Raw genomic sequence first — 23077 nt, 5'->3', positions numbered from 1 at the left:
CATGATTGGGATCTGATCTCTGATCCTGAAATAATGTCTCTACTCTCCCCGATGTCAGGAGGAACTAAAAATATACTTAAAACTCTGAGGAATTCTTGGTTTACTGGACCCATCTCCTTTTTCTATCAATCTCCCTCCAGAAAGCAAAAGAACAAAGAAATGAGTCCAAAAGCCTTAATTATCCAGTCTGCTGACATTATCTGTACCGCTGATATTAAATTTTACAGCATTGCATTTCAGTCACAGAGCTAAGAGCCGCTTCTGTAAGCATGGGCCTTTGTCCTGCTGCGTGTTGTGGCTAGTGCTCTGTTTTTACCCCCGTCCCACCCTCCTTTAGGCTTCTTAAATTCCAAAGCTCTCTGTGGCACCGGAAATTATCTGTCTGTGGAATGTCCATACTTTAGGAAAGTCCCTGAACTTGTGTGTTTATCCCCTAGTTCCACTTCCCCCAACTCATTGTGACCATTTGTGGTTGAGTTCTGGCCTGTGCCCATCATTGGAGAAACCTGGATTGGTCAGGGGCTTTTTGCCATGTTTCTATCACAGACATAAATAAAATTCTATCAGTTTCTATCATTGGCTTGTGGAGAAGGAAGAGAAAGTCTGGCTAGTTTGTTTTTTTCTTCCTTCATATACAAATTTAATTCTCCCTGTTATATCTTTAATATTTCTGGCCCTTCACAAGTATCTTCAGTTTCAGTTTGGCTCTCTGGGCTGTGACCTTTCACCTGATTTAATGTTTCCATAATCACGTATTCCCAGATGGCTCAGTTGTGAAAGAATCCGCCTGCCAATGCAGGAGACATCAGAGACACAAGTTTGATGTCTGGGTCAGGAAGATCCCCTAGAGAAGGAAATGGCAGCCCGTTCCAGTATTCTTGCCTTTTTATTGCTACAACTAGGTCACATTTTGGGGCTTCCCTGGTAGGTCAGATGGTAAAGAATCTGCCTGCAATGTGGGAGACCTGGGTTCTATCCCTGGGTTGAGAAGATCTCCTGGGGAAGGGAACAGCTAGCCACTCCATTATTCTTGCCTGGAGAATTTCATGGACAGAGGAGCCTGGCAGGCTGCAGTCCATGGGGTCGCAAAGAGTCGGAGATGACTGAGTGACTTTCACAGGTCACATTTATTGAGAGCTTCTGGTGTGCCAAGGACTGTGCAGAGGGCTTCCATCTTCATAACCTCTTAAGGCAAGTACTGTTACAGTCTTACCCATTTCACAAGAGAGGGCACAGGCTGAGACATGAAAGAGTTTGCTGAAGATCTTACAGCAGAGCTGGAAGGAAGCCAAACATCGTGTCCCAGAGTTGGCTGATTTCACACCGTCTTCAAACCACCCGCAGGCCTTCTGCTGGGCACACAAGTGTCCCCGTTAGTCCTCTGGGGATTGCAGTGTCTTTTTAAACCCCCTTTCTCAGCAAGTGTTTGATAAGAAGTGTCTGTGCAGGACACCGCCATGGAGATACAATGATGTCCCAACCTGAGTGCTGTCGAAGGGCGGTGCGGAGACAGAGCCTCCATAGAGCTCATGCTGGGCTGAGCAGGGGTGCTGTTTCAGGTCCTCTCAGACTCATGGTAGTGATACTGTAAGCTGGAGATGTCTGGGGACACTCCCTGGGCCGTGCTACTTGTGACGACCCCCACAGACATTTCCCCACCTGGAGCCAATGTTGTGACTAGACCGACCCTTGTGGTTCTTATTAAGATTGCAAGACACACCTCAGTGACAACCGTCAGGGGACTTGGAAAAGACAAAGCTTATTACTGACAGGTCCTGGAGGGTGCAAGACTTGCTGGGGCCACACAGAGAGAGGTTGGGGGGGTGAGAGGACGGAAGGAGAGAGAACTGGAGAGTGAGCAGACCTGGGATTCTGTCTTTATGGGGTTGAGATGGGGATACCAAGGGTTTCGGGTGTATGCTCTTCATTGGTGAATTGAAAGCACAAGAGTAGAAATTAAAGCAGAGGAAGGGAAAAGCAGTCAGTCAAAGGTCAGTTATCTAGGTCTCCAGAGTTCTCTCTAAAAAAAAAAAAAAGGGATGTACATGGGTGGGACAGCCTGCTGTTTATCTAGTCCCATAGCTGGCAGTGTATTTATTCGAAATGGATTTCTTTGAAGTGGAGGCCTCAGCAATCAAAAGCTAAATGTCAGGCACTTAACATCACAATTGAAAAAGCTAATTGTCAGGCGCCTTTGTCCCTTGCATTTACAGCTTGTCTCCAGGATCTAGGGTAGCACCTGGCAGGTAGTGAGCTTTCAAAACATGTGATGAAGGACAAAAAACTGAGATTAAAGGACGGCCTTTTAAATTATGTACAATGAGCTATATGAAAAACTCCAAGTATTGTCTTATTTTCTGTATTTCATCATGGATTGGAAAGCTTGTCCTAGTCGATGCTCAGGAATCCATGTCATAAAATCCTGTTGGGAAGGCCTTAGAGAAGAGGATACCTGAAGGTGAGGGTAGGACTCAACCGGGTAGAAAAGGCTCCAAGGTATCTGGGGCTCCCCCACTAGCAGGATTATAGAGGAGAGAGCAGAGGCCCCATGTTTTGCTTGATAACAATAGTTATTTTGAACTTCATGACTCAGGTTTGGACCCTTCCCTGTCTTGCTCAATACTTGCCTCATTCCCAAGCCTTGCCTTGGTCAGTTATCTAAGTGTGCATCCCTTCCACTGTGCAGGAATCCCTGGGCCTGGCTCATACCCGGCACCACATCAAGGAGCTCAAAGATCAAATTGGGGCTGAGGAAGGAGAGCAAAATAGTTGAGGAGCCATGAGTCACCCCAGGTGCTACACCAACAGAAATTAAGAGGACCTAGATTTGAGAGCCATAAAGATTTCTAACACTTTGACTCAGTAATCGTTATTCTTAAAATATATCTTGAGGAGATATGATCTAGGGTGCAGCAAAATTATGTTCTTGAAAGTGTGACTTGTGACATTGTTTGTTTTAATGAAAGTGGAAGCAACCTAAATGGCATATAAATAACAAGGGCATGATTGAGTAATGGTGGTTCATCCACTTGACGGAATATTATAAAGTCATTTAAAATGAGACTTAGGAAGAATGTTCTGTAACCAGGAAAAAGGTTGTGGTTTCACTTGGATGAAAGTCTGAAGATGAAGGCAATGATAATGTATATGTATAATTTTTGTTTTAAAAGGTACATACATAGAAAGATACTGGAAAATGTATATAAAAAATAATAGTATTTATGTTAGAAAAAAAGTCATTTTCAACCCTACTTACAGCCAGACTATCAGCATATACTATTTATTATGAACAATGACAAAAGTGGATGGGACAAAAGAATTAGAGTGAGTTTAAAGTTCATGCAAAAAGTCAGCAACCAATGGAGAGGATGAGGAGAAAAGGGAACCCTCCTACACTGTTGGTAGGAATGGTAAAATTGATGTAGCCATTTTGGAGAGCAGTATGAAGCGTACTTAAAAACCTAAAAGTAGAGCTGCCATATGATCCAACAATCTCACTCCTGGACATATATCCAGATAAGCAAAAACTCTAATTTGAAAAGATACATGCACCACATTATTCATAGCAACACTGTTTACAATAGCCAAGACATGAAAACAACCCAAGCAATTGGCTAAAGAAGAGTGGTATATACATACTATATATATATATATATATATATATATATATATATATATAAGACTATCACTCAACATTATTACTTCAAATAATGCCAATTGCAGTAATTTGGATGGACCTATTGTTGTTCAATCACTTAGTCATGTCTGACTCTCTGCGACCCTATGGACTGCAGCGTGCCAGGCTTCCTTATCTTTCACCATCTCCTGGAGTTTGCTCAGACTCATGTCCATTGAGTCGGTGATGCCATCCAACCAAACCATCTCATCCTCCATCGTCCCCTTCTCCTCCTGCCTTCAATCTTTCCCAGCATCAGGGTCTTTTCTAATGAGTTGGCTCTTCTCATCAGGTGGCCGAAGTATTGGAGCTTCAGCTTCATCATCAGTCCTTTCAGTGAATATTTAGGATTGATTTCCTTTAGAATTGACTGGTTTGATTCCTTGCAGCCCAATGAACTCTCAAGAGTCTTCTCCAACACCACAGTTCAAAAATATCAATTCTTCAATGCTCAGCCTTTTTTATGGTCCAACTCTCACATCCATACATGACTACTGGAAAAATCATAGCTTTGACCAAATGGACCTTTGTCAGCAAAGTAATGTCTCTGCTTTTTAATATTCTGACTAGGTTTGTCATAGCTTTTCTTTAAAGGAGCAAGTGTTTTTTAATTTCATGGCTGCACTCACCATTGCAGTGATTTGGGAGCCCCCCAAATAAAGTCTGTCACTGTTTCCATTGTTTCCCCATCTATTTGCTGTGAAGTGATGGGACTGGATGCTGTGATCTTCATTTTTTGAATATTGAGTTTTAAGCCAGCTTCTTCACTTTCACCTTCATCAAGAGGCTCTCTTATTACTCTTCACTTTCTGTCATAAGGATGGTGTCATCTGCATATCTGAGGTTATTGATATTTCTCTCTGCAGTCTTGATTCCAGGTTGTGCTTCATCTAGCCCAGCATTCCACATGATGTACTCTGCATATAAGTTAAATAAGCAGGCTGACAATATACAGCCTTGACGTACTCCTTTCCAAATTTGGAACCAGTCCGTTTTTCCATGTCCAGTTCTAACTATTGCTTCTTGACCTGCATACAGATTTCTCAGGAGGTAAGGTGGTCTGGTATTCCCCTCTCTCGAAGAATTTTCCACAGTCTGTTAGGATCCACACAGTCAAAGGCTTTGAAGCAGAAGTAGATGTTCTTCTGAAATTCTCTTGCTTTTTCTATGATTCAACAGATGTTGGCAATTTATCTCTGGTTCCTTTGCCTTTTCTAAATCCAGCTTAAACATCTGGAGGTTTTTGGTTCACGTACTGTTGAGAATTTTGAGCATACTTTGCTAGCATGTGAAATGAATGTAATTGAGTGGTAGTTTGAGTATTCTTTGGCATTACCTTTCTTTAGGATTGGAATGAAAACTGACCTTTTCCAGTTGTGTGGCCACTGCTGAGTTTTCCAAATTTGCTGGCATATTGAGTACAGCACTTTAACAGCATCATCTTTTAGGATTTGAAATAGCTCAGCTGGAATTCCATCGCCTCCACTAGCTTTGTTCATAGTGATGCTTCCAAAGGCCCACTTGACTTAACATTCCAAAATATCTGGCTCTGGGTGAATGATCACACCACCATGGTTATCTGAGTCATTAAGATTTTTTTGTATGGTTCTTCTGTGTGTTCTTGCCACTTCTTCTTAATATCTTCTGCTTCTGTTAGGTCCATACTGTTTCTGTCCTTTATTTTGCCCATCTTTGCATGAAATGTCCCCTTGGTATCTCTAATTTTTCGGAAAAGATTTCTAGTCTTTCCTGTTCTATTGGTTTTCTCTATTTGTTGGAATTGTTCACTTGGGAAGGCTTTCTTATCTTTCCTTGATATTCTTTGGAACTCTGCATTCATATGGGTGTATCTTTCCTTTTCTCCTTGCCAATGGCTCAGATGGTAAAGAATCTGCCTGCAGTGTGGGAGACCTGGGTTCCATCCCTGGGTCAGGAAGGGAATGGCAACCAACTCCAGTATTCTTGCCAGGAAAATTCCATGAACAGAGAAGCCTGGCAGGCTACAGTCCATGGGGTTGCAAAGAGTTGGACATGACTGAGCAATTAACAATTTAAGTTTAATAAATTCTCTTCTTTTCTCAGCTATTTGTAAGACCTCCTCAGACAACCATTTTCCCATTCTTTTTCTTGGGGATGGTTCTGATCACTGCCTCCTGTACAATGTTACAATCTTTCATCCATAGTTCTTCAGGCACTGTCTATCAGATCTAATCCCTTGAATCTATTTGTCACTTCCATCGTATAATTGTAAGAATGGACCTAGAGGATATCATACTAAGTGAGACGAGTCAGACAAAGATAAATATTATATAATATCACTTATATGTGGAATATAAAAAAAGTACAAATGAATCTATATATAAGACAGAAATAGACTCACAGACATAGAAGACAAACTTATGGTTACCAAAAGGGAAGAGGCATAAATTAGGAGTATGGGATTAACACATACAAACTACTGTACCTAAAATAGATAAGCAATAAGAATTTACTTGTTGTATAGGACAAGGAACTGTATTCAGTATCTTTTATTTATAATGAAAGATAATCTGAATAATATACATATAACTTAATCACTTTGCTATATACCTGAAAGTGACACAATATTATAAATCAACTATACATCAAAAAAAAAAAAAGTCGGCAACCAAGACACTGATGGTCTAGAAAAGGAGTAAGGACAGATATAAGAACATATCCAAATATAACCCAGTGCATGAAATAACCTAACAATTTCCTAAACCAAGGGCATGTGAAGCATGTGCTTGGCCAGAACAGAGTGAACGTGGCCAGAGAAGACATCCTTGAAGTCATGTCTGATATTCAGATTTAGGGTAGAAGTGATTAGGGTGGTCATATGTAAATTTTGGTTGGTTCCCTTGGACAGACCCGGGGCAAGCTTTAGTAGTGCCCCTCTTCATTTTCAGTAGAGTCCTGGTTGGGGTAATATGTCATGTGGTCACCCTGGTTTTTGAAAAGGAAGGAGGAAGATGTTCTAAGTTGATGGTAATTGCTCTGCTGGGTGCCTCTAGTGCTTAAGGTTTCCTGATGCTGAGGCAGGCCCAAGCTGTATGGAGAAGTGGTTAATTTGAATATAGCTCTGCTTCCTGATTAGTTATAGGACAATCAAAGGTAGTTATTCCCAAGCTGCCCTAGCATGTGGCTAGAATTCAAATTTCACTCTGACCTAGGAGCTCCTCTTCTACTTCCACCCTCCCACACCTATCCCACAAATTGAATACATGACCATTAAATTTTCCAGTGAGCAGAAGAGTATCTATAGTAAGAGTAGGTCATTTGCCTGCTGAGCCAGCCTCCTAATTGTAAATCTGGGAACAGTTCTCTCGAGAGAAGTTCTTAACTTTTAATAGACGAGCCTATGTATGGCTAGTGCAAAATATGTTCAAATGGTAGAAAATGATAGCTTGAAGTAAGTAGAGACTTGGCCTGGGTGGGCCCTGTTTCTTTCCTGGTGTCCTCCCCCTGTTCCATTGGCTTTGTTAAGGCTACCTTATTGGCACCTCCTTCCTGAGCAGAGCACTGAGTTGACCATTTCTGATTCAGCCTGGGAGCCTAACCTTAGGTTCAACTTGTAAGAAAAGTGGGTTTGTCGGGGAGGCCTCGGAGGCTTCTCCCCTGTGCCCACAGGATGATTGGTCTGACCCCAAGCAACCAGAGATGCCCACCTGGACATTGCAGCACTTGGGAAGCGGACACAGGGGACATCCTTCAGGCAGCATCTCCTTGGAGTCTCAGCTCAGACGGGCTTCCAGTCAGCAGGGAAACCAGACATGCAGCTTACTCTGTGTACGGTTGGACCAATGCTTCCAGGATTTCAGAAATGAAGAGATGGCCAGATCTTTTGTAGATGTTTTGTCCTGTTGTTTGGTTGTGGGTTGTTGTTTGGAGGTGGCAAAGTGGGAATAATCTCTTTGGCTTTCCCTGGGCTTAAGACATTATCTTCTGTCACCCTGGATACTATTTTATTTCTCTAGCTAAGAGATGCAGGAAGGGGTACGGGGAAGCATTGTCTCAACTAAGGTTCCTTGCCAGGAACCTGCCAAGATCAGTCGAGAGAGTGTAAGTACACGCTTGTGCCAAATCACAGCTTTCCAGAAGCTCACTTGGGCCTAGAAACCAAGAATGACAAAGCCATCAAAGAGACAGAACTCAGCCCCGGCTAACAGGTGTGAGAAGGAGCAGGATTCTTCAATATCATGTCCTGAATTTCCTGCATCAGACACTGGACTCTTGGAAAACCCAGGGGACTGCATTCTGTTAAGAAAAATCCTGAACTGGGTAATCTAAAAAACCAGAGTGAGAGTAAAACTGATTCTTACTTCAAGCATGAATGATACATTATTTCATTTGAACGCTTAGAAGTACATTATTAATGTAATGGTATATTTGGTATGGACAAGCACATTTAGTAGTCCCTTTTTGTCCTAATCCACCAACCTGGAGAGGGCTAGCTGGTTAGCTGTGATGCCCACTGGATGGAAGCTTAAATGTTCTAACAACTAGGATGGGCATTTCAAAGCTTTGCAGTGATGGTAAACAACATACTTCTCCTTAGAGTCCTGTTCCCATCTTATTACTGCGGGGGAGAGAGAACACTTAACACCCAATAAACACTAAGCCCACATTCCCCTCTAAGCCGAATAGTAAGAAATGCTGATTTGTGTTGGTTGAGCGTCCTGAGCAGGGTTCAGAACTGTGGGGTTCAGGAGTGGAAAAATATGGAAGATTTAATGGCCTGTGAACAGCCCAGGGCCCCACTAGCCACTTTATTCCCAATCCCACTTTCCTGCCCTGTGGTTACAGTGTTCTCTTGTGTTGACCTGGCCTCTCCAGGAGGATTCCAAGTCCCCTGTCTTCAAGATGTGTACTCCCTGTCTAGGTGTGAGCCCAGCTGACACTTGGAGTGGCCCTTCATCTTCCTGCTGGCCCCCTGTTCCCGAGTCAGGATTGGAGGGGCATGGGGCTCTTTCCTCCCAACTTGGGCCAGATGAGCTGGCACCTGTGAGCCGAGTCCTCTCTCCAGAGGGTCACACACATGGCCGTGTTCCTGCTGATGCACCGTACTCTCTAAGCCCATCAGTTTTCTCCATGCCCTTTCCTCTGGGTTCCCAGGGGCCACCATTTTTCTCAACAGTGCCCCTCCAGAGCGGGTTTGGGGGCGAGAGAAGAGACGACGCATGTTAGCCTTGTCAGTATTTTCAGTGAATGATGCCTGAGGAGGAAGTGAGGTAGACATGATTGGTGGAAAAATTCATCAAGGGAGAAAATGCATCACTCTCTATTGTCATCCACTGTTGCAGTATGGTAAGAACCGGGTGTTCTCAGCAACATCCCTAATCCCCTGCTGAGATGGGGAAGCAGAGGGTGTCTGCTTTGGGAGGGAAGCAGGCTGTGGTGCAGAAGGGCCTCAAGCTATAGCCCAGCATGAGGGTCGCTGCAGAACAGCCGAGGCTCTATGTGGGTGCCCGGCCAGCCCTGCCACAGACAGAACATCTACGCTTGAGTGGGTTCTCCTGCCTTCTCAAGGGGTATGAAAGGCAAGCTGAGAGGGGATGGTCTGCCAGCCTCTGGTGAGTGTCCTGGGTCCCAGAGCCTGTCTAGAGGAGGCGTGAGGGGCTCCCCTGTCAGCAGCTCCATGGGGTGTGGGATAGGCTGGGACCATCAGGTAGGGGCTGTGTGAACTTGAAGTCACTCAGCTTTAAAGAGCCGCAGCTGGAGGAGACACTCCGGAACCTGCAGAGCCACATGCTCAAGGGAGCAGCACCAGTGTGGGTGTGAGCAGAGTAGCTGGGTTGGGCTGGAGAAGAAGCAGGCAGGCAGCCATAGGTGAGCCACCTTCACCTATTAATTCTCCCGAGGGCTCTTCCCCAGCAGGCTGAGGTGTCCTGATGTCCAGGACCCTCCTCAGGGACAAAGTGAGGAGTGCTGACCCTCCAAAGGTGCTCCCCGAATCTCAGCTTTCTCTCTCTCCTGTTTCTCACTCCCTGATGCTCTGATTCCTTCCTCTGAAGGCATGAATCCTCATGGGGTCTGGGACGGAGCTGGGTAAACACACAGTGATGGGTCTGCAGACATACTGTGCATTCTGACCTCTCAGCCGGGGCCCCTCCTGCTCTGCAGGGAGCGCAGTGTTGATAAACCTGGCTTGATTGGCTCTGTATGGATACCACTGGTAATGTAAATATTCTAAGTAGTCACAGAGGAGTCACGTCTTTTCAGCCTGTTTTCTCTAGCTTTGGAGTAGGCTTTTGAGATGAACATCAGGGGCCTGAGAAGTTGGGATCTGGAAGAAGGTTCTTATAGATGGAATGAACCGCAGGAATGAATGAACTTCTGGAATTTCCTTGCTGAGGGGGGTGTGCGTGCTTGTGGCTGTGGCTTCTGGCTACTGTGTATACATTATGCATCCTGGCATACAGGGCTTAGCTAATGACTAGCAGCCTGGTTGATCAATTCAGAACCCAAGCGACTGGTAATTGTCAAGTTCCCTGAGCATGCCTCATCCAGCCCCCTGGCAAGAGGTTAAGTAAGGGTAGCTTGTCTGAGCTGCTGTCTGCAGACCAAAGGGAGTGAAGCCCCTGAGGTGCTCAGGCTCACAAAGGCTGACAGGATGTGTGTATCAGGTTATAACTGGTACATCCAGGAGTGATGTTAGAGGTCTTCTAACCCCAGAAATGTTAGGATATTCCCCCCGGGCCCACTGTCAGCAGATCCTGCCCCTGAAATTCAGTGGCTCTTGTCTTAAGTTAGATGCTTCTGTGTGAGCCTCTGGTTTTCTTATTGATAGTCTGAGGGTAAGCTAAGGCCCCCTTGTGTTCTGATGCTGTGTGTAATCTAGGACAAGGCACCAGCAGCCTGGACTCTGACCCACTCTCAGCTCCTCCCCATGGCATCACTAACAGTGTGACATTGTCACCTGGCTCTGAACCTTGGAGTCAGAGGCCTGGGTTCAAATTCAGCTGATAAGAAGTAGCTGTCATTGGTAGCTTTGCGATTTTGGATAGATTGCTCAACTTCGGAGTCTCCTTTTCATCTTTAAAGTGATAATCATACCTCTTACAGAGTTGCTTTGAAAATGAAAGTTAACTTAGGCAAAACTCTCAGTACAGTGCCTAGCTCCTAGTAGGCATTCAGTAAATGGATTATTTCGATTGTAGACATTATGGTTCGTCAGCACTTCATTTGGCTGAATCTGAGGTTTCCTTACTGTGTGATACTGGGGTTGGGTGGAACCAGTGCTTCTCTGACCCTCCCGTCCTCAAGAGAAGTGGAAAAATAATAGTATTCTAAAGGTAGGGGCTGGGAATGTAGCCTGAAGCAGCTTGCAGAAAGCAATCACATTTCTTTGAAGTCTTAGGATGACTTGTAAAATCAACTTATAATTGTCATTCAGTACACCAATGTGAATGCATTGGTTCTCACAGAAAAATGCTTCTGCCAAATCTTTAAGTATAATTTATGCACAAGGATAAGTTGCTCCACTCTGAGGAAGGGGGTGTGAGAGCAGGATTTTTAAGATCCTTTCCAGCCCTAACATTCTAGGTTCCCAGGGTAAGTGAGTCTCCTCCACAAAGGACCTGAAATTGGTATCCAAGAATCCTGAAGGGACCTTGGGGAGGTAGGCTCCCCTGTGCCCCTGCCCCTCGTGAGACTGCACGGTGCCAGGGGGGTGCCACTGGTGGAGGAGGGAAGATGACGCAGCCCCTCAGAGTGAAGACTGAAGAAGCCTGAAGGAGGAGCAGGGCTGTGTCTGAGCCTGACTTTCCGTCCTTGGGCTGATATGTGGCTGAGTTGGGTTGGCAGCTCTCCACCACCCCAGGTAAACTTCAGGAAACAATAAACCATTGTTTCTCATCCAGAGCTGGGGGCTGTCCTGGAGACAGGACCTCCTGTCACGGGAGGGCAGGTGAGGGCAAGGGGTGAACTCCATGTGGAAGCACAGGGCTTGTCACACTGCCAAGGTGTCCTCTGGGCAGTTCCGATGCAACAGCCAAGGCCAACGTCTGGGGCTGTGCCTAGCCAGTGGGAGAACGGAGGGGAGTCTGGAGAAGAGCTGCATGCTCTGGGGGAGAACACAGAGATGTTTGGCCTGTGAATGGGAAGAGAGAGCCTCTCTGTGCATGGGGCGAGCTGTACCTACTGATGGTGGCTTGGGTCCTGCATAAACTAGCTGAAGATTACCCAGTAAGCATGGTCTCTCCCTCAGGCATGAGGTGTTGAAAAGAAGCCATCCTTTTTTGGGGACAAATAATAAGGGGCTTTCCCTGGGTAAGGGCCTGACTACATTAGTCAAATTTGTACCCATCAGATATCATTCCAATTAAATCTAAAGGAATATCAACACAGGTGCTATACTGAAAATTTCCTGTTGGGCATGGTGTTTATTATGATAAGATCGAAAATATCTTGCTAAATTCTTCCAGAAGATATTATTGAATTGAGCTAGGATTTGGAGTGAGAAGGACTGGACTCTAGTTCTGCCTTATTAGCTATGTGACTTTAGTCAAGTCACTTGGTCTTTGAGCCTCAGATTTTCCATCAATAAAATGGGATCGTCATGTATCTCAGTGTGTTGTGAAATTCAAATGAGATCTTGATTGGGAAAGCATCTCGTAAGTTGTCAGTATGTGGAAGTTTATTGTAAATCAAAAGTCTTTTGGTAGCATTATCTAAGAGCATTACTACTTTCTAGGCCCTCTGCAATCTACTCTCAGTCAGTTTAATGACTATATCCTTCAGAACCTCTCTTGACCCATCCGTTTTCCAGGTCAGTTTCCTTGCTCTGAGACGTGCTCCACCATCTCCCCTGCCCAGCTCAGCTCTCTACCACAGGACTCACTTGTTTAGATGGTCATGGTTCATTCTCTCTGCCTTGCAAATTTCAGAGATCTCTGGCCTACTGTCTTTGAGGATACATAGGTCTATTTTGTATCCTGGGCCTGTTTCCTCATCTGTAAAGTAAGAGGATTGGCCTCGATGATCCCCTACCAACCCTCACCTTTTGTGAACCACATTCCACTGTGGTAAAAGGAAACGTGAATTGAAATACATCTTGTCTAGCCAATGACAAGTAACCGATAAAAAGACATCAGTGTAGGAGCGTGAATTAGTAAATTACTCTCTGTGATAGATGAGGCGATGTTTGCAGCAATATTTCAATGAGCTTGAATGTTTAGGTGATAAGTGATACCTCTCATTGGTCCTCAGAGGTGACTGTTACCAGAAAGCTACCATTTGCTGAGTGCTCACTGCGTGCTGGGCATGGTTAGAAACTGCATTACAGTTACATTTTGTTGGGTACTTTAAGTATCTACTTTGTGTGAGATACTTGACCTTCCCTTTAATCTCCACAGAGCCCCACAAAACAGATATACAGATGGGAAAATTGAAGTTTAGAGAGATTAAGTCAATCACCCATGGTGATCCAACTATTAAGCAGCAGAAGCAGGCTGAGGTGACGTATGTCTGCCTACACAGCCTGTGAGAGATGGCTCACTCAAGTCCACTGGCTGGCATCACCAATGAGCTCACTCTTAGATTGTCACTTTCTTGTTCCTAGTGTCCCAGGACTAGCGATTACCCCAGCAGTGTTCTTGATCCGGTTCTGGGCTTGCCCTTAGAGTAGGAACTGATCGTTGGAAAACCCCACCTGGATATAGCACCCTCCCTTCTCTAGCATGTTGGAGACACCCAGTCTTGGCTCCTTCCTCCTTCCCTTTCTCTATGCACCTGCCCCCTGACTCAGTGCTAACCAAGAGTGAAAGGGAAACTAGAAATCCATAACACTGTTGGCTGGGTGGGCCAGTGGCTACAGCCAGAGGAGACAGGTTTTGTCTCTGGGAGTAATTAGAAAACAATTAGAAAGCAATTGCAAATTTGAATATCAAATCCAGAACCTAAAGAAGTTGGTGAGGCAAGTCAGCTTGTCTCATTTTCTTGTTCTGTGTCAGGGTTTGCAAAAGAAGAATCCCCATGCTGCTCAGTAAGGAAAGCTTGGGAGAACCGGGGATGTGCTCAAGCCAGTAGGGTGCTGCCAACTGCTCAGGCCTCGGGAGGTTCTGTAGGAGCTGCAGACACTTGCAGCCAGAGACAGTTTTCAGACTCAGCCCTGGTTCTTATCAGCGACCACATCTCTGCAGCTCCTCCTGTCGACAGTGCTTCCCACTCCCCCTCTCCCTGGAAGACACTTTTTCATTAATTTTGCTGTTAGTATTTGCTGCTCTGCTAAGGGAAGGCACCTTAAGTACTCATTCTACTCCTGACACCTAGTAAGTGCTCGTTAAATAGATTCCTTTTTTTCCCTGGGATTTCCCTTTAGCTCCTTCAGCCCCAGTCCCTCTCTGGACAGACATCATAGAATCAGAAGCTGGACCTGGGAGGGGCCAGAGGCTGAAAAGCTAAGTGCATACACATTCATTCCTAACACAGGTCAAGTCTTCAGAGTCTTCATGGCCTGTGCCCATGTCCCACAGGTGTGCCCTGAGGACCAGGTGAAGGTGAAAGTCGCTCAGCCGTGTGTCTGACTGTTGCCATCCCATGGACTATACAGTACATGGAATTTCCAAGCCAGAATACTGGAGTGGGTTGCCGCCCTTCCCTTCTCCAGGAGATCTTCCCAACCCAGGGATCAAAACCCAGGTCTCCTGCATTGCAGGTGGATTCTTTACCAGCTGAGCCATCAGGGAAGCTCCTGTCTAATTCAACTGCCAGCCTGTGAAGCCCTGTGTGGCGGGCCTGGAACAGAAGCCTCTCCTTTCTCCTCTCCTGGTGTCCTGAAACATCTTTTTCTGCTCTGGGCTTGGCTCCCCCTGCTGGAACCTTTCCTACCTGCCCAGGTAGCCTAGCACAGCCTGCAACAGTCCTAGAGTCACAGGTGCTTCCTGTGAAGCAGGTTCAGAGAGGAAGTTTCAGAGAGGCCCTTCAGGTCAGAGCGAGAGAGAAGAACCAGAGACGGGAAGTGAGTTTCTTAAGGTCACACAGCTGATTAGGGCACAGCCACAGTGAGCACCAAAACCTCTGATTCTCCTGAGCTATTCAACTGTCAGATGCCGCCTGCCGATTTCTCCTGAACTGGCCCCCTCCTTGGCCAATGCTGCTTCTATCCTCTGAGTTCTGTCATAAATCTTAAAACAACAACGACACTGCCATTAACAGTAGCCACCTCTATGGACTGAACACTTATCATGCGCCAGAGACGGGGCCAGGCTGCTCTTACATGCATGGTTGACCCTCATAGCAATCCTGCAGCTATGAGAGTAGTAGCAGTAGCTCCACTTTACAGATGAGTAAACGAAGACTCAGAGGTTGTCCCTTTCCTCAGGCCACACAGTTTCACAGTGGAGAATGCATGTCTGACTACGTAGCAGTCTGCTGCCCGCTAAGGGGCATCCTGTGGGTGGGAGCCACGAGCACCGTTCCTCCTCCCCAGGTGGATTTCCTGCGTTCCTGCGGACGAGGTAAGGCTGCCTGAGTCCTCACAGTGCTTGTCTCACAGGCACATGAGTGGGGCTTAGCAGGATGGAGGGAGGAGGCTAGGTCTTTGAAAAGGGGATGGTTGAATAAACTCTCCTGTGACCCCAAACTGACTTCTGCAGGGATGATACTGGTAATGAGCTGAGTGAACTTTAGGATGTTGCTAGACTGTGATAGGAATGCACATATTGCTAATTTAATTATAGTCAGGGGCTCTGGCTCAGGCTTTGATTTCTTTTTGCATGTGACTTTTACTGCAGAAAGCTTCTCTCAGCTGGTCTCATTAAATCTCAAATTAAGCAAGAATCCCAACAGGAAGAGAGCAGCTCCAGGAGACCAGACCTCACTCATTCACACTGTACGTTCAGTTGGCTGTGTTTATTTGGTTTGATCCCCTTTAAGAAAATTAAAAAATAACATTCTGCCAAAGATGTGGGCACTCAGGGTACAGCTGCTGAGTGGATGTCCTCCTCGCACCCTCGGTCTGCTGCTCTGCTCATGTGGCCGGGCTGGTGAGAGCAGCTCCTCTGCTTGCAGAAGCCAGCCCTCCTTCATTGTGTCTTTCAAGAAGAAAGGCCCAGGACATTCTTGGGGAGGGAGGGGCTGTCGGTGGGTTCAGAGAAGAACTCAATTGTGGTGGGGTTGGGGGAGAAGTGGGCTGGCTTTGCCTGATTTCCCTTAGGAACCCAGGAACCCATCAGAGTCTTTCAAGGATGCCAGCAGGAAGCCCAGAGAGTGTACCCAGGGTGCAGTGTAATTGTGCTCACTTCACACCCAGCAAGCCTGAGAAGCTAAGCGAAGAAAGGATGTACGACTTCCATACCAGGACTAAAGCCAGGACTGGCACCTGTGTGTCTGGAACCAAATGCCAGTAGGCCCCAGGGGATAGATTTTTTTAATTGTTGTGGCCTGCTCACCCATTCCTTTCCCTACATCCTTTCTCTCACATTCACATGTGCGCTCCACAACAAAATTAAGTAGTGCCTTAGTTTGGAAGTGATGGTTTTTAAGTGCTTTTTTTTAGCCCAACTTTCAATTTATTCATGTATTTCACAAGCACTTATTGAGAGCTTACTGTGTGCTCATCTGTATTCTAGGCATTAGGGATACAATAATGAATGCAACACACAGAACCCATGACCCGTTGCAGGAGCTTGTGTTCCAGTGGGGGAGACAGATGTTCATCAAATAACCACATGACTACATAGGGGCCAACTGTGACGTGTATGATAGATACACCTTCCACGATTTTGTCAAAATTACCATCCTTGGTTCTGTCCAGTTCAAAATAACTTTCCAGCCCTGTTGCCTTCCAAGAGACCTCTGTCTAGGAGACCTAGATCTTGATTCACCTCTGTTCCTCAGTGGTGAGTAGCAAGTTTTTTTTTTTTTTTAATTCAATTTTTTCCTTTATTATCCATAAAATACTTGAATAACTGGCATGTGCAAAGTCTAATGTCTTCCAGAGTCTGGGGTGCATATTCAGTCTTAACCAAGAATTCAGTTAACCTGAAGGTGTTACCTTCATCTGTCTCTGTCTTCAAATCTCTCTGGTCCACATGTGTTTAGCCTTTCTCCTTGGGAAAAAAAGATGGGATAGAATTAGGTATTGATTCACTTTCTTTCCCATCTGCCCCTCAAAGCCACACACCAATACTCCTATCAAACCTCTTTTCCCTTTTCACTTGTGTGCTTTTCAGAGGACAGAAGAGGAGATAGTGATGGCGGAGTTGGTACAGGGGAGGCTACAGCAACAGTTCTCAAAGTGGGCCATGCAGACTTTGGGGGCCCATGAGGTTCTTTCACGGGCCCAGGAGGCCCAAAGGTTTTTTGTAATAAAATGTCATTTGCTTCTTTCACTCTCTTTATGTCTCAAGTGACGTTTTCCAGTGGTTGCAAATAGTGTGATGTTATAACTAGCTGGATACAGAAGCAGACATAAAAATCTGTCTTCTATTAAAGAAATAGAAATTACAAATGAAAGGAATTTTCAAAAATGAACAACTCTTCTTACTAAACTTTTTCTTGGTTTTATTTTAAAAAATATATTTTTCTTTAAAAATTATTATCTATGTTAATGAGATCATTATTAATGTTTTTGAATGAATTAGTATTTCTTTACTAATAGTACAGTAAATATGTAATACAGTTACTATTGATAGCAGCAATTCACACATATAAGCTCTTTGGGGTCTTCAATAATTTTAGGAGCATGAAGGGCCCTGAGACCAAAACATTTGAGAACTGCTGAGCAAGAGGCTAAGGAGTCAGCTAGGTGTTAGGAGAAGACCAGTTACTCAGGAATCAGACGTGAGCCAGCAGAACAGCTTGTGTGCATGCTAAGCTGTTTCAGTCATGTCCGACTCTGTGTGATCCTAATGATTGGTTCCTCTAATTCCAAATCCTTATTTCTGATTTGGACATCTGCAGTCTGTCCCAAGGTGTGAATTGTATAGGATGAGAGATTCCTTTGGAACTATGGAAATACATTCTCTCCTCCAGAGGAGAGGGACTGGTCTGGACATCACCTTGCTACCGTGCTTTAGAAGTGTGCACTAGGGACCAGTTCTGAAGCTCTCCAGGGGTCGGGACCAGCACTGCTAGATCTTCTCAACATGAACACAATCTGTGGAGTGTGGGTCAAATCTCAGCCCAGATTCCTTAAGATGGTTGCAACACAGGAGTCCCCTGTCCATCTGCTCTCTGGGCTTGCTCCCACTCCAGGGATCATAAACCAGGCTTCTTCAATTCAGGGAGGAGGGAGCTGGGTCTCAGGAGGCAAGGGTCCCACCAGCCTTGGGTAGTCATCCTAGACCAGATGTTTCTAGAGCTGGGTTGTATTCCAGGCCAGATGTGGAGTTAGGGGTGGGTCCAGCCCTGCCAAGGATTCAGCTCTTGGCTTGACAGCGTCCTCCGTTTGCTCCACACTCGGATTGGAACGTGCAGCTCTGAACAAGTCAAAACCTGTGAGCTTCCACTCTTGGTTTCCCCGGGACTCCACTCAGAGCCTCTGCAGCTGGCAGCCAGGGGTTTCAAAGGTCACCCCAGCTGGGCGGATTGAAACAACAGATCTCTCTGACCGAGTGAAATTGGCTGCCCAGTGCAAGGCAAGTTGCAACATCTGCGAGCAGTCAGCCAAACGCCCCTTAACTTTTCAGCCTGGCCCTGGGTTCTGCGGCAGCCCTGGCTCTCCCTCACTGTCCTCCTTCTTGGACAGACCTTGGACAGGCATCTCGGCGGTACCTCAGTGGTGAAGTGGCCGCCCACGCGTATCCTGACTCCTGGGAGAGCTGCCCAGGGAGAGGCCACGGTAAGGCGCGTCCATTGTCTGGCTTGTGGCCCTGTCCCACTGCTTGCTCCCGTGGGTAATGGCAAGTCAGCGGGCTCAGCCCACAGCCGAGGAGCAGCTCGTTCCAGGATTAAGAGCGATTAGGGCATTTGTCGGGATTTGAGGGCTCTGAAGAGAGAGGATTAAGGTGGAGAGAGCGAGCTGTCATTGCTGGGGGCATTTGCACCTGGGTGGTTTGCTGTGTCTGCTGTGTGCCCGTGGCTCCGTGGGTTCATAGCCGACTGCCCGGCTTCCAGTACAGAGCCCGCTGGGAGCCCTTCCCTGTGGGGAAGGTATTGTATTTCCAGATGCCTTGCTGCCAGATCAGGAGCTTAAGGACAATGAGCATTTGAAATGTGTGTACTTTGGGTGGGGAGGGGGCAGCTGGTTTCTCTAAACTTCTGCTGTATAACAGGATTCTTGATTTAAAACGTCTGAGTCTTTGTGCCTCAGTCTTTTTGCCCTCTCTTTTGGCCGTCGTTCCATAGTTGAAAGGGTTCCTTTCTGGGTTCAAGAGAGAATTTGAAGTGCTTTTGATCAAAATAAAGTCAAATTAATGTAGTGCTGTTTTGAATGATGAAAAAACTCTGCTACTTATGAAAACCCTATTTGGAGGTGAGCTTTGGCCCATGCCTTGCGTGTGTGTGGCAGGGTGTGGCTTCCAGCTCTCAGACCACTGCTCTTCTGATCCCCTCTTCTTTTTTTTTTTTCTCTTCTTCTATTCCTTTGATCTGCATTTAACTCGTGTTGAATGGAACCCCCTAGCTAGGTGTATTCAATTCTAGTCACTGAGCACAGCTCTGTTGGTAGAGAAATTACTGCAGAAACCACCCAGCCCCGCTGGTGCTCTTGATTGGAATGCGGTCCCTGGGCTGGATGAGGGATTAGAAGGGAACAACGGTGTTTTGTATTATTATTGTTACTATTATTATTATTCTGATCGAGCATTCCAAATATGTCAGTAATCGTTCACTGGCACTGTGGACAGGATCTGTTTATGTGGCTGATGGCAGGGGGTGGAGCGATAGGCTGAGCAGAGCTGCTTGGTGTACCTAACCCAGCTTGGGAGTGGGCTCTGGTTAGTAACCAGCCTGCTCACCCACTCTCACTCCTCACAATGCACTTGCTGCACTGACTTGCCTGTTCTAACCTGAAGCCAGACTTTCCCACCTGGCCGGGGATAGATGACTTACTTCTGTGTTCTGTGTTTGAGGCTGAGCATATTCCTTTGGCTGATAGCATCCAAGACCTTCAAGAGACCTCAGAAGGTCAGAATCAAGAGGATTAATAGAGAGGATTCTGAGCCTGATGTCACTACTCTTAGTTTCCAGCTCCCCTGAAAGTAGAGAGGAAGAGTCTTGTGTCTTCCAAAGCCAGAACTGAGAGCAGAAGGGAGTGTTACACTCCCCCTCCCCCTTCCTTTGTGCAGTTCCAAGCCTCTGCCTATGGCATCTCCCATTACTGGGGAAAGCAGGAAATGCCTCATCTGAGTCTGGGGTCCTCCAGCAAGCCCACAGGGTATGGCTGCGATCAGAATTCAGTTTGGTTTCCACTTCTTAGCTCTGTGACCTTGGATTACTTGGAGTTGACTTTCTGAGCCCTGGTGTCCTCATTTGTGAAAGGAGAATAATCAGAACTGCCTTGTAGGACCAGGGATTGAGCGAGATTAGGGCCCAGCATGATGTTGGATGCCCGCACCCTGCCTCTTCATTGCTGGGACAAATAGAACAGTGTGCGGGGGCTGCCAGGGCCCCCAGTCCCTCCTACCCACCTTCTCATGGTCTGCCAGCTGCTTCCCACTGCTGTTATACAATAACCGCATGCAGATACCCTTGCTCTGAGGACAATCAGGCTGACCTGGGCTTGCCGTCCTTGGTGGAAAGGATCTATCCTACAGGGTGGGAGACTTGCTTTCCCTTTGGGAGCTGGATGATGATGTTGACAGCTAGCATTTACTAAGTGCCTCTTATGCTGCCCTGAGTGTTTTACATACACTCTCATTCAAATCCTCCCCTCAACCTTGTAAAGTTATTATCATTCCCATTTTACAAAAAGGGACACTGAGGCCAGGAGAGTTGAAGTACCTTGCCCAGGCCACAGCTGAAATGTATCAGTGCCCTGGATTTGTGGCTGGGCATGACCCCTGTGACACCTGCCCTTACTCGACCTGATCACCACTGTGCTGGCAGCCCAGTGTGTCTGCCCTCTCACTTCAGAGGCAGTGGAGGAGGGTAGATGGAGAAGGGCCCCTCTGGGGCATGGTCCTGGCAGGCCCTGCAGGATGTAAGAACCCCATTCCTCCTCTACCCCATGTTACCCCACTCATCACACACACGTATAATTGTGCACTGCTGTATCCCTTGTTACACAGCAGATGTTTAATAAATATATTTTAAATGAGTGAATGACTATATCCTGATTCTTGCCATTAAAATTATATCATGATTACTTGGAAATGGTTCTGCAAACACATACACAAACACAATGATATAAATATGGCAAAATAGTAACTGTTGAATCCAGCAATAGGTATTCAAGGTACTCACTTTTTACCATTCTTTCTATTTTCCCGTTTGAAGTTTTCCATTATGAAACTAATTTTTGGCTTAAAATTTCTATGTCAATCAATTCCTATTATTATTTTCCTTGTAAATATATACTCATATAAATGCCTGATATAGTTAACCAATTCTCACTGTTGGGTATTTAACTGTTTTTTTCTATTTCTGTTTAACTAGATTATTTTTCTATGTATTTTCCTATAAATAATGTGGTAAACATTCTTTTATGTAAATTTGGAACTATATCTCTGATTTGTTCTCAAAAACACATTTCTGAATGTAGGATTATTGGGGAAAGAAATGGACTATTTTTTTCAGAATCTTTTTTCCAAATTGCTTTCTAGAAAGATTGCATCCGTTTATACTCCTCCAAAGCATATGAGTGGTATCCATGGTCTCACTAGTATTTGTTATCTTTCTTTTTAAATGTCAGTTTGGTTATTTTCTAAAAACAATGACTTCTTCTTAATTTGCACTCTTGGATTCTGATTGAGGCTAGACAGCGTCCATTTGTGTTGTGGTCATTTATCTCCTGTGAACTGTCCAAGTGATGGCTTGCTCATTATGTCAGCTGTTTTCTTGTATATAAAGTATCCTAATCCTTCATTCTTTTTTGTTGTTGTTTGTTGTTTTTAAATCCTGGGGTGCTTTGTCACTTGTTTATCTGACTGTGTTGGGTCTTAGTGGCAGCACATGGGATCTTGGTTGCCTCATTCAGGGTCTTTTGTGCGGCGCCACAGGCTCTCTAGTTGCGGTGAGCGGGCTCAGTAGTCGCAGCACGGGAACGCCAGAGCACACTGGCTTCAGCAGCTGTGACACACGGGCTCGGGAGTTGTGGGGCGCTGGCTCAGTTGCTCTGCAGTATGTGGGATCTTAGTTCCCCAATCAGTGATGGACCCATCTCCCCTGCATTGCAAGGCAGATTCTTAACCCCTGGACTACCAGGGACGTCCCAGTCCTTTATTCTCCTTGAACGCATTGTATCCCAGATCATCATTCCCCTTTTAATGTTGTCGATGGTATGCTATGACACACAGAAAGTCTCAGGTCTATGTGTGTGTGGTAAGAGATCTCCGCTTTTTCCTTTATTACCTCAGCCTCAAACACCCTTCCCACCAGCCAACTCTGACTGCTTACAGGAGGCAAGAGGACCCAGTGGTTAAGAATAAGTGCCACACACCTGGGATCAAATGCCAATTCTGCCCCCTGCTAAATGCCATGGGTGCATGCTAAGTTGCTTCAGTCGTGTCCAACTCTTCGTGACCCCATGGACTATATAGCCCTCTAGGCTTCTCTGTCCATGGGATTCTCCAGGCAAGCACACTGGAGTGGGTTGCCATTTCCTACTCCAGAGGATCTTCTCAACCCAGAGACTGAAACCACATCTCCTGCGTCTCCTGCACTGGCCGGCAGGTTCTTTACCACTAGCGCCACCTGGCCCTAAGCAAATTTCTTAATCTCACTGGGCCTCCATTTCTAATCTATAAAATGGGGGTGATGAGATTCTCTGTCTCCTAGTATTGTAAGGAGAAATGAACTATTGTTTATCAAGTGCTTAGAATAGTTCCTGGTATATAGTAAATGCTACATAAATTTGGGTTTTTTTTTTTTTTGTTACTTACTGCAGTGAACCTGTGAGTCTTATCATTTTGAAAGGATTTTGTTTGCAAAGCTGATACCTCATCAGTGAAAGAGAAAGCTAGGTTTATCAAGCAGGGGATGTACCCATTACAAACAAACCTAGGTCTTTGCTATTTTAACTTGTACTTCAAAATACATCTCTCTTTTATTTTTGTTAGATGTTATTAAATTTAAAACTAATTATATGCCCAGACACTACTGTTAATCTCTGTCAGCTTGTCCCATTTGGCATGGGACTTAAGCTTGTGACTAAAGATCCCAAGAAAGTGAACAGAAAAATAAAAACTAGAAATACTCTTTAGTTTAGCAGGTATTTGTTAAATTGCAGTCCTCTGATAGGTCAGGTATGTGGATTCCATGCTGAGTAAGAGTGGACAC

General features: G+C 45.6%; 1 protein-coding gene across 4 annotated transcripts in view; it reads left to right on the top strand.

The window, feature by feature from the left end:
• The window catches only part of MYLK (myosin light chain kinase), a 281600-nt gene that overhangs the window by 64275 nt on the left and 194248 nt on the right, over positions 1-23077 (top strand). Inside the window, exon 1 of one of the 4 annotated variants that reach the window (XM_061408203.1) lies at positions 18331-18479. The exons of the other annotated variants lie outside the window; for them this stretch is intronic. The gene's annotated coding sequence lies outside the window, so the exon portion shown is untranslated. Of the gene's footprint in view, positions 1-18330; positions 18480-23077 lie in introns of those variants that run through there. 4 annotated transcript variants of the gene reach the window in all.

This window comes from Bos javanicus, chromosome 1, assembly GCF_032452875.1.
Source record: "Bos javanicus breed banteng chromosome 1, ARS-OSU_banteng_1.0, whole genome shotgun sequence".
In the NCBI taxonomy this organism is placed as follows: domain Eukaryota; kingdom Metazoa; phylum Chordata; class Mammalia; order Artiodactyla; family Bovidae; genus Bos; species Bos javanicus.
The sequence above is the reverse complement of the archived record's forward strand: the minus strand, read 5'-3'. Positions and strand labels throughout refer to the sequence as shown.